Below are 12121 nucleotides of genomic sequence, written 5' to 3'. Positions count from 1 at the left end.
GGGGATCTTCCACATGTCAAGACAGAGGCGACCTGTATGTCTGTAGATCAATATTCCAACACCTGACATCCTATTATCAGACAGTGAAGACAGCACTGATCATGTTTGAATTGAATATTTGTGTGTGTCTGTGTGGCCATGGAGGTATGGATGGAAGACATTACATTTTCATGCAGTTTTGGCTAGGAAAAAAAGACTTGCATAGGCTGCTTGTGGTTTGCAAATACTTTTGGAATTTAAGATCAGATAAGATAGTACTTTATTGAGCCCCTTGGGGAAATGCAGGAATTTCATTTCATCTCATGATCATGTAGCAACAAACGTAATAATTTAATACACTGCTAACTAACATCAAACCTAGAGGAGTGTTCTTTACATTGTAACACAGACTTCCACTGCCAAACACACTTCTAGCTTCACAGTGTTGCTTAATTGAACATTTAATTTATTTGTTTACTACAGCTATATCCTAAACCTCTTGGACATTTCAGGGGCTAGAAATTCCTTCCTATGCCTACATACAGCAACTAAAAGTAGCCTAAATGGTGGGTTACTGTATCCACAATATTCTAGCCTACTCAACTATTGAATTTGTCACACCAGCACTCACTGTTCAGCCTTAGAGACATTTGTGAAATGCACAAGACATCATCTCTAACACAATCCATGTTGGGGAAAAAAAATCATCATCAAATCACCTTAGTTGGATCATTCAATGTATTTAAAATCGAGAGGATCCAGTGTGTAAAATGATATAATTTTGTCAACCAAGGGCTTAAATTACCTATTAACATTTAAAAGGTGTCACTCTTGATTTTAATGCTGTGCTGTCAATCCTGTTCAAAGAGTGTAGGTCACTTTTTTTTCCTCAAACTGTGGATATCTCACTCTGGAACAAAGCTCATATGACAAACATGCTTCAGTGAAATTTATCTTGCTGAACTTTGCCTTCAGTGGCCGTGTTAATCAATACCTCATTTGTTGTAAGTGAGGGTCTGTGTTGGGTGCTGCACCGCATGGCCCCTGCTGGGATCCCACTCCAAGCTCATAAACAGGTCCTAATAAATGACCAGCATGAAAAGAACGTGATCTTGCTTATATGCAATTACAGTCCCACAGACCCTTGGGTCTAATGATATGTGAACATAATTAGCACACATATTCGCCTTTGCAAAGAGGAATACACAAGGCTCCTGCCATGCGTGCCCCTAATTAGACATACAAGGCACACATGTATTTTACAGTGCAAAAGATATCACATTTTGACATGATCTCAGCTGACACTGTTTTATGTCTGTTACTTGGACATGACTTTGTGTTTATGAAAGGAGGGAATGCTAAGAAAACTGTTGTTTATACAGTTATTTGGCAGATTTTCGTATCCTGAACAACATGCAATGAATAAACATCACTTTGTGGATGAGTTTATCTAAAGCACTTTACTGTATGAGTGCATATATTTTTAACATGGGTGTCCCCAGTGGAATTGAACCTTAAACTCTGACATTGTTAATGCACTGCTAAACCCCTTGAGCTACAGGAAAAATACCAGCTGAAAATTTCACCCAACTATAATACGAAAAAAAGTTATTCCACAAAATGATCACCATGTGCCAAAGTTGCCAAATCACACAGAGGGATGACATCACATCTACTGAAATTTCTAATAGGGATATAAAGGGAGAGACTGTTCATCCCCTTTTAAAATAACTACATTTTTGATACAACGTTCGCCCCAGGTCTGAAGTAACATAATTCCCAGCTTATGACACGTGCATGATACTGTATATATATGGATTTTATATTTATGTGGTTGTTCCTTGCTTCAGAAGTGCTCAAGGTTACACTGGAGGTAGATAGATAACTTCCCAGCTTTCTGTATATGACCAAGAGCTTCATTCAAGATAAAATAGTGACACTTACCCTTTCAGGATGATTAAAACACACACAGTGAAAACACATTATTGTATTTTATATAGTACAGCAGTAGGATAGCAGGCAACCTAAGCCCTTGTTTGACAAAATAATACTTACAACTATATAATAACATTGAATTCTCTACTTTCTAGAGACATGGAATGATGATTTTATACATAAATATATATTATTCTTTCAAAATTTTTTATTTGGAATTGAAATCTTAATGTACAGTTAATGCCTTGCATGGAGTAGTTTTGCGCAGCAGAGGCTTTCCAAACCATACCAACTATACTATAGGTAGTTATGTATGAGCCAGACTTCTATATATACAGTTTATGTCTAGCATGGTATAGTAGAGTGTAATAAGAGCTTTCTAGACCATAGCTGAGCTGAGCTGAGCTGTGCTGTGCTGTGTTTTGGGACTGGTCTGTCTCACCGGGCCAGTCTGTGGCCTAGTTTCCCTGGCTACCCCATCTCATGAGACAAGGCTAGCCACTGTGAGAAGAAAAGAGAAAGAGAGAGAGGAAGGCAGACAGAGGGAGAAAGAGAGAGAGAGGGAGGGAGAGGGAAGGGAAAAGAGAGAAAGAGACAATCTGTGACGCCCATTGAATCTCATTTGTACTGTTTGTGAAACCAGCTGGAAATGCTTATCCTGTGAGAGGGGGAACGAGACCCAAGGCTTTGTCAAAGGGAAGTGCTTGTTGGGCCGTAGGGAAAGCTGGACTGCTGAGTCGCGAACACGCATCGCACATGCACACACACTTTCCCTCTCGCTCAAACACTGCTTCCTTCTTGTGAATGGTTTTAGTGTGTGTGTGTGAGTTTGCGGGGGGGGGGGGGGGGTGTAAAAGAGAAAGCAAGGTTGAATACGGCCATGTTTACTTTAAGCTTCTGTTGCCCGACAAGTCCCAGTCCCATAACATTTCATTTTCTAGAGACCCCTGTGCCTTGCTACAGCCCAGACTGGAAGCCGGTGTTGTTATTTAGCACCATAAAACAACTCTTCAGAGAGCTTTTCCCCACTCAAATATTTATTGGCCTATCAAACTCAGAGTGATATCTCAGTGAACAGGGTCCCTGTTTTCAGATGCTCACCCCTAACTGGGAGACGCATGTTGAGGGGGGGAGGTTTATGAGGCCGGCTTTTTGGATTGGCCATTGTTTGGGAGAGTTTGACGGCTATCGGGAAGGACCACAATGCTCAAGGGTTCTGCTTGTGTGTGTGTGTGTGTGTGTGTGTGAGAGAGAGAGAGAGAGAGAGAGAGAGAGAGAGAGAGAGAGAAAGAGTAAGAGTGAGTCAGTTGCTGACGTCTGTGAGTAAAGTCAATGTGCTTGCTGCTCAATTCGCAGAGCCCTAACTCTGTCACTGATTCTGACAAGAGGCTGTGATTCTGTGTGTGTGTGTGTGCGCACGCTTTGACATGAGCCTGAGACTGAACAGCGGATGTTGTCCTCGCACTGTTATTATCTCCTCACACGCACGCTGGGGGTTGTTTTCATGTGTTCAATACCAGATGTTGTTTGTGATGGTGGAACTTTTTATTTGTCGTCATGCAGCAGAAGTCTTGAACACGTGACAGCAGTTCTGTCTCGACAGCAAGATGTCTCCTGCGCTGCTCTGTCTGCTTCCAGGATAAAAACACATCTCGGGGTGCTCGAACATGGCCTGCAGCCCCCTGGTGTTCTTGTCAACAGCTTGCTGTCTGGGCTTGTGATTACATCACCCAGGAATGGCGATGCGCCACGGAGAGATAGATAGAATGTGTGGGCATCATGTGCTGCCTCAACTATACTTTGGATTTTCATGGGAAAATGACCTGAATTAGTTTTTCCCAACCTCACTGTATGTATAGTCTTTCTATGTTAGGTATCTGTGCAGTTTCATTGCAGCCAAGCCTGATGTTTGTGTGTGTGTGTGTGTGTGTGTGTGTGAGATTGAGAGACAAGAGCAAGGCAAGAGACACGGGAAGAAAAGAAAAAAGGCAAGAGGCAAGAGTGAATCGAAAGACAGAAATAAAGATAGCTTGCTTGTAGCTCTATTGTAAGACTGATAGTCAGGGAATTACGCTGAAAGCTTATCAGAATGAGAATTGATTTATTAGCATGACAAGTATATTTTTGTTGCCAAAACACTCATTGATATTAATAACATGTATTATAAACCAGAAAATACAGTAACCACAAGTTCATACATGCAGGAGATATTTATAGATATCCTCTAACCGAACAAAATGAATCAAAAGCAGTGTCACACACAACAACAAATCCTTTCAGGGATCACAGGAGCTTTTTTTTTTTAGAAGGATTCTGCTGGACTTGTCAGTATCATTTTTGTTAGGCAATAATCTTGTTACCCAGCACATCTGTGTAAGCAGGCTATACTTATTATTGACCCGACAGAAACTATTTTGTCAGTCTCTAACAGAAAAGCACTTTAGAATTGTTCTTTCCCACTCGACCAAGTTGAAATGGCGGGGGGTGGGGGGTGGGTGGGGGGGGGGGGGGGGGTAAAGGTGCACAGGATGTGCCCCATGGTTCGGCACTTTTCCTCAGCACCCCTTGACCAGCGCTTCCTGTGCCCACCACAAAGGCGCAAGATGTGGAAGACGTGATTGATTCATGCCAAAGTGGAAGTGGCTGCAGTGAAGGAAAGACGAGGCGTGGGCCTGGTGTGTGGTTAATAAAGGGCACTATTTTGGCAGCGGTTACACAAACAGTCTTCAAGGGGTTTTTCCATAGACCCACTGCCAAAGCTTTTGAATGCAACTGGCATAATTTTTTTTTTCACCCCAGTGACATTTTGGTTGGCTAGCTCAGAAGCAGCTTAGAAGAATTTATTGTCATTTGTTGACTTCTTTGGCTAGATTGATAGAATAATTAGCCGTATTAGACAAGCGAACATATTTAGCCAAGTTGCGGTTACTGTGGAAAGACTTCACTCCCAGACCCATGCAAAGACAATTTCCAACCTGACTTTTTCAGATCCTTTTTGCATTTCCATATAAAAAAGCACGGGTCTGAAACTAAGATGTGTTTCATATGTTACTTTAAATATAGAGCTTTAGGCGGGGTTCAGTGCATTTAGTGGCTAGGCCCACATTCTCTGCCCCACCAAGCTTTCTGCTCCTTTGCTTTCCTCACTCCAAAACTGTGATACTGGGATCCAGCTTTCCTCCGATACTGTAAGTTATTCTATCTATTCATCAACTATGTATATTTGGCTGAGCTCATTGCACATACATGGATCAGAATTAGTATTCATGTATATTATTAGTGAAATTATTCCTTTAGGACAGGCAGTAGAAATGAGCTGTGAACTTGACATGCATATTCACAGCCATCTTAGCCAAACATGATGAAATAATCAGAACTCCAATTTGTTCTGTCACAAGAATTTATGTTTCCCCCTCTGCTTCTGTGCATGAATAAAACTTTTGTTTTCAAGTCCCGCATCTTCCCAGGGAATAACAGATGTACAAGGTCTTTCTCGCTATCTGGGACATTGAAATCCCCAAAGCCTTGTTTGAACTGTTTTTGTTTTTTTTCTCATCTGTGTGTCCCATGTTTTTGAACAAATTTTTAGACTCCTTTTGAGAAGAAAGTTGACATGTCACAGGTGGAGGATTGACTTGTGACTGCTGAGGAATTAAAACCCTGCATCTAAATTAAAAGTCAACTAATCTGTAACTGAGAAAAACCTTTTGGTTTTCCCACTGATGCCAATACACTGAAATTATAGAATGGCTTTAGAATGGATTATGTAGGCATTTTTCATAAAAACAAAACAAATGGAGTTTAATTGCTTTCATCCAATAGCAGCTATGTACTTGTGTTGTCGATTATAAAACGGAATAATATTGTAGTAAACTATTGTAGCTACCATAAAACAATAGTTTATACATTTCATCACTATTACCCATGTTTTCTCCTAATTGTATGGCTCTTTACTTGCATTATACTGTCATCTACAGTGAATTATGAATCATGAATTATTATCCTCCCATGCCCATTTTAGCTTTTAAAGCCTTTCCAAATGTAGGCGTGGGTCTTAACAGCTGAGTTTTAGAATAAAGAGCTAATGCTAATGTACGTGTGAGGCAGTGAATTTTTTCATGTTGCCTCTTCACCCTGATTTCATCCTTCATTTTGGAATTGCAGCAATGTGTTATTGGCCCAGACATGTCTACTGTGCAAGAATGTCTTGCAGCAACCACATGATAACGTCTGACTTTTTATCTTGATTTTTATGTTGCAAAATCCCTCACATGACCAGAAAAAGATAAATTGGAGACTTGTCAAACGTTCATGTTCTGCTCGTGAATTTGCCTCCTGACGCTTGCGGAAGACAGCTCACCCTCAGCGCCGTCTTATTATATGGAATTATATAATTGGCAGACAGATTATTAGTTATTTCCGAAGTGACATTTGATGAGTCACCTTTTTGTTCCACGACTGCTTGATTCAGGACATTTTGGCTGTACTTCGCTCTCACGACTGGATGTACTTGAGCTCTGAGTCAGCCCATAACATGTCGGCCTATTTTAGATGTTGCATGCAGAAAAGACATGGAATGTGCAAAATGGGTTATTCTGGTTTTATTACGGTTAAATCAGGAAGCTATTGCGTTTATTCAGTTTAAGACGCAACAGCCCAGACTTTCATAATTTGTGTGTTGAGTGAACACGGTCTATTTCAGGGACTGGGAGGGCATTAGGTTTAAGCTTGATATTTTGGGCGTGGGCTGACTATGGATGGTTGTTGGTTGTGTTTTCCACTGTGGTTGCCATCACAGATCCATCTGCTTCTGGGCCTTGGATCTTTTCACTGCGTCCACATCTTCCAGCCCGGCTCCTATCGTGTGCCTCAGCCTGGCGAGGTTTTGCTCCACAGTCAAATTAAGTGGCCCAGAGGCATGATGGGAGGATGATACCCCGGCATACCGTTCAGGTCATAGGCTTTTATAGAACACACACACACACACAGTCAGTGGAGCTGGAGAGGCTTCCGCATGGATTAGTGTACGTGTTGTAGAGCATGCACACACACACACACACACACACACACAGTGGAGGTTGAGGAAGCCCCACATACTGTAGATATGTGTGTGAGTATGGTAGTGCACACACACACACACACACGCACACACACACAAGCCCTGACAAGTGCTGGGGCAGCCCCTTCAGCCACTCCGAGGCATATCATGTCAAGTTAGATAAGTCCATATCAGTGTGGACTGGAATGCACTAACAGCATGGAGATATTTTTGGTATTTGTGGATTAGTGCCATTGAAGTTAAGTTTATTCACCACATCAGGCTTTCGAGCTCGGCAGACACACTTGACAGACAGCCCACTGGGGACACCTTAGCCACCCGTTCACTTATTCTTCTATTTCTATCTCCTCATTTTTTTCCCTTCTCACTTTTCTTTCCCTGATGCTTTGGCAATGAGCAGTAAAAAGGAGGCTTTGCTGTGGCCACACAAACAAGTTTCAGACATTGTGATTTTATAACTCAGCTGTACCCTGGGGAGCACATTTTCATAGCAATAAACGCCAAAGCTAATCGTTGATGTGACACCCCGCCGTGCTCTGAACAAGTTTGTCAATGTAGCGTGACAGTCACAGCTTCTGGATGCTAGTAGCTGTGTTTCTTTGGGAGTGAACATACTGCAGTGGCTCCTTGCCAGCAGTAGCTGGGGTCCTTCCAGTAGCAACAAGGCCTCTAACCCTCGGCTTTGTTGTGGAACCTCTTTTGTTTCAGGCCGCTGCCCTTCTTACGTCAGCGTCAGGGTCTTTCGCTTGGCCTCATTCGTCTGTGTGGTACTCTGGAGGCTCTTGGCAGGTAGAGAGGGTTCAAGTGAGAGTCCAAGATCACTCAGAGAGACAGAGCCTGCTGGGGTGAGCAGGAGAAACGGCTCACCAGGGAAACACACTGCCTTTATTTGATCTGAATGCTATACATGAGGCAAAGTGAATCGTTTCTATGTTCACATCAGCTTGATACTAAGTGGATTTCTATTTGCACTGTGTCTTGGCCACTTAGCTGGAATGCCTTGGCTGGGTGACAGCATCTTGTTCTATTGTAAATCACTTGACAATGGGTGTTTTAGCTGTATGTTGAGCACATGCCAGATCTACACAGCTTTGAAGTGCCTGATGGGTATAAAATCTATAGAAAGCCCATTAATGCAAAGGAGTTTGTGTAAGCTAGTTATTGTGACATGGCTGAGAACAATGAAAAAGACAAAAATGGGTCACTCTTGCTGGCTTGTCCTCAATATCCTAAACAAAAGTCAAAGTTTAAAAACAGTTAAAGTATATGGGGAATATCAGTCAAGTATAATATTACCCCAAAAACTTCCAAAATAATCTCTTTTATCTCTCCTTTCAAAAGCTTGTCGCTGTATTTTATGTAACAAATTATCCGCCAGAGTACTTTCTCAACATCTCCCGCCCACTCTTAACTTCCCTGATGGAAATTTCCCAGCCTCTTAATATGTTTCCCATGTTATCTATGTTTCGTAGAGCAGAGATGATGGCAGCATCACTTACACACCCTCAGTGGATAAATGGACTCTGGGGTCTCAGTCTTATCAGGCCACTCAGGGCTGCAGTGCTTGAGGCCAGCAGGTCAATGTGTTGACAAAACAGGGATGAGGTCACCATCTTCACTGAAATATCAAGCACTGACAGATTTATGGGTGTGTGTGTCATTGAATTTTGATGTTGTGGGAATTGTGTCCTGGTATCCTTCATGCGTGTGTGTGTGTGTGCGCGTGTCGCTCACACTTGTGTATATTATATTGTATTGTATATTGTATTGAACTCGAACATGCAGTATCCTATAGTGTGTGTGCATGTGCTTGCAATGCCATATAAAAGTGTTTACAAGCGTGGGTGTGTGTACATGTGGGGTATGACAGGTGTGTGCCGTTCTAATTAGCTTCTATCGTGTTAACTTTGCGTTTCCTCTCTTGGCAGGTATATCTCATCAATGTCACCTACTCCGACAACACCTCCCACATCATCTACAGAAGATACAGCAAATTCTTTGACCTACAGGTAATCTTTCTGTCACTCATGTACTCCGCTGAGTACTCCACTGTATTCTTTGCGCGGCACGTGTTTGTATTGAAATCCCCCCTATTTTGAATGTGTCAACACTGTGAACTTCCAGCGTTTTTTTGTATAGATTAATGTGTAAGCCTCGTGACTGTTCACTACCGCCTTGTCTCTGCCCGTGTTCTCCACACCTCGTCGCCTCAATGAATCAATGTGTGTGTTGGTAATTGGTCGGGGAGCGGGGGAGACGTGGCTTGTGTCCCTTAGCCTCGTAGAGACGCAGCAATGCACCGCATCGTTCCCTGTGCTCTTCTCTATTTCTCTACCCCTCCTTCATTCTCTCTCTCTCTCTCTCTCTCTCTCTCTCTCTCTCTCGCTCTCTCTCTCTCTCTCACATCTCATCTCCGCCTTGCCCCCAAAACGTCAGGGAGCTGACAGGCCTTTTTTTTTATAGTACAAGCAAGAAATCCACATGGAAGTCAATTTAATGTAGCATGCTTTACAGTGGGTCGCTGTGGGATTCTTGGGTGCAGGCTGTTCTGATTGGTGGGCTGTTTAAATATGGTCTTATATATGGGAGGTGTCACTCTCTCTCTTTCTCTCTCTGCCTTGCGGACTTGACTCTGATACTTTACTCTCATATTTAAGGTGTCAGGGTTTCTCTTCAGGTCTTTATTTATTTTGGAAAGGAGCAGGACTTGCAGTGAAAACCCTGCACTGTGTCCTTCAGGCTGACTATTCCATGCTGAGAGAGAAAGAGAGTGTGTGTGTGTGTGTGTGTGTGCGTGCGTGTGTGTGTGCGTGTGTGCGTGTGTGTGTGTGTGTGTACAAAATACCCTATTTCAGTGAACTCTGTGCAGATTATGTCTCTGTGTCCATTTGCGAGTTGTTTCACTGTGTGTGTGTGTGTGTGTGCGTGCCCCCTGCACCCTCGGCCCAGTGCAAGCTGATACCATATGTATATTGCACCAGAGGTCTTCGGGTCACACTAGTAAATATGAAAGGGCCGTAGTGAGAGAGTTACGAGGGGCACATCTCAATAGCCTCAGTGTGCGAGTCCAGCAGGAAATGATGTTTCAATCAGTGGAGGAAAGGTCCTTTCTGAAAGGTCCCATTGATAACCAGTGGGGCATGCGAGACGGAAAATAGACTCCCCCCTGCAACTGATTACTCCGAATGTGGAATACAAGACAGGGGTACGATAATAAACACAGGACGGGGGGCAAAGTTTGCGTGAATGTACCTCCGTTCCACCTTGCTGGAAAAGTGGGAGACATAGGTGAGCGGACTGGATGCAGGTCTTCCTCCCTGATGTTCTGCACCTCACGTGTGGAAGCGCAGGCCTCAAATTGCCTGGGAGGAAACTAATGAACCTTAATGGTTCATGGATGGCTTGACACAAAATCACTCCCAGTCAGCAGCGGCAAGATTGATTTCTGTTAGCTTTGTTAGATGGCGGGGGGCAGAGGTCGCCCGACTTGGTCCACAGACTTGGGTTGTCGAAGAAAGCAACTCTCAGATGGGCAGACTTTGCAGAGTTTGGCCAGGCAGCTGTTAAATGAGTTCTGTGAAATCCATGCCATGCTAGATATTTAAATTTCTCAGGATCTACTAGGTGTCCTCTTTAAAGCGTATTGCAATATATCACCACCAGCACTTCACCACTCACTTCTTACTGTGCCTAGTTCCTTGATGTTTCCATGTGCACTGTGACACTCTCCCGAATAAAACGACCACTGGCAATACTCAAAGACCAGCTTTCTAATACCCAGTAAGTAATCCTCTATCTGTGCCGGTATATGTACTAGAAAGTTCCCCCTGCCTGCCTTTGATCTGGCGGGACTCCTTTGATGGTCCCGTTTGATCCCGTTGTTTTCAGAGAGACCTGGAGCCTCTCCTGTCCAAACATTTATCTGGTGCAGAGACCCCGCTGCTCTCAGCCACCCCGCTAACCTAGAGGAGAGGGACATGGACTGCTGCTCCGCTCTGAGGCTGCGGCTAGAAACTGTTGGAGGGCTCTTTAACCAAAGCTTTGGCAAAGAGGCTTGGGGATTCCAAGATTGTTTCCTAATATTAACCAGAACAAGCCGTGTTCCTGGAAACATATTGGCTCTGGGCCTGTGCTGGCATCATAATGAGAGTGTCCACAGATGTTGCTTTGAATGAATTTATTTAGTTTTTTTGTCCCCAAACCGAATGGACAATAAACCTTGCCATGCTTCGTAATAACATTTGAACTTTTATTGATCTCCCTCTCTTTCTCTGTCTCAAGGTTGAGCTTCTGCTTACATAAAGCTTTACCTACAGCTACAACAGACTTGCTTACTTACCTTGTGCAAACACCTCATGTAAAAGGATGGATTTGAATGGATGCAGTAATATATCCTTCAGTTACAACTCACTGCTTTAGCTAAGCCAGCGATCTTGAGAATGTATTAAGGTAAAAATAATAGGAGCTATATTAGTGCTACTGAGTGGCCCTCTGTGAAAGAGAAGTCATTTACAGCTAATAGAATGAATATATTAACGCAAAATGATACCAGGATTGCACTACAGGGAGCCGTTTTGTCCCGGCTATTTTATTCTATCAAGATTGGGTTAGAACCCATGCTGTCCACTTCTGTGAGCAGAAAGAGGAAGAGTGTTTGATGAAAAAAGCGGCGCCCTTCTCTCCTCTTTCCCTCACCGTCGTCCGTCCATCGGCTCTTGATCGGGGTGTTCTTTGGGGTGTGTAAGGGCTGCCCTGCTGGAACGGAGCGATTGATTTTTTTGTTATCGGCCCCTGTACGACTGTTTTACCTGAGGACTTGACGGAGCCCAAGCTACCGAGCCGTAGGAAGGAAACAGGGGAGATGAAAGTAGGTGGAAGAGAGGGGATGGTGTGAGTGCGAATCAAACAGAATGAGATGAGAGGTATCAGGCAGAAGGACTCACACACACACATACATACAGCACATACATACAGCACACCGCCACTTCAACACCTATATGCACCTAAATATACACTCACCGAGGGTTAGGAACATGTGGCAGCAGTGCAATGCATACGATCATGCAGATACAGGTCAGCAGCTTCAGTTAATGTTCACATCAAGCATCAGAATGAGGAAAAAATGGCAACCGTGGCGTGGTTGTTGGT

This window comes from Centroberyx affinis, unplaced genomic scaffold (assembly GCF_046629955.1).
Source record: "Centroberyx affinis isolate AG114_WGS23_722 - 3 ecotype Tasmania unplaced genomic scaffold, CSIRO-AGI_Caff_v1 ptg002491l_1, whole genome shotgun sequence".
Classification (NCBI taxonomy): Eukaryota; Metazoa; Chordata; class Actinopteri; order Beryciformes; family Berycidae; genus Centroberyx; species Centroberyx affinis.
This window is presented reverse-complemented; position numbering follows the sequence as displayed.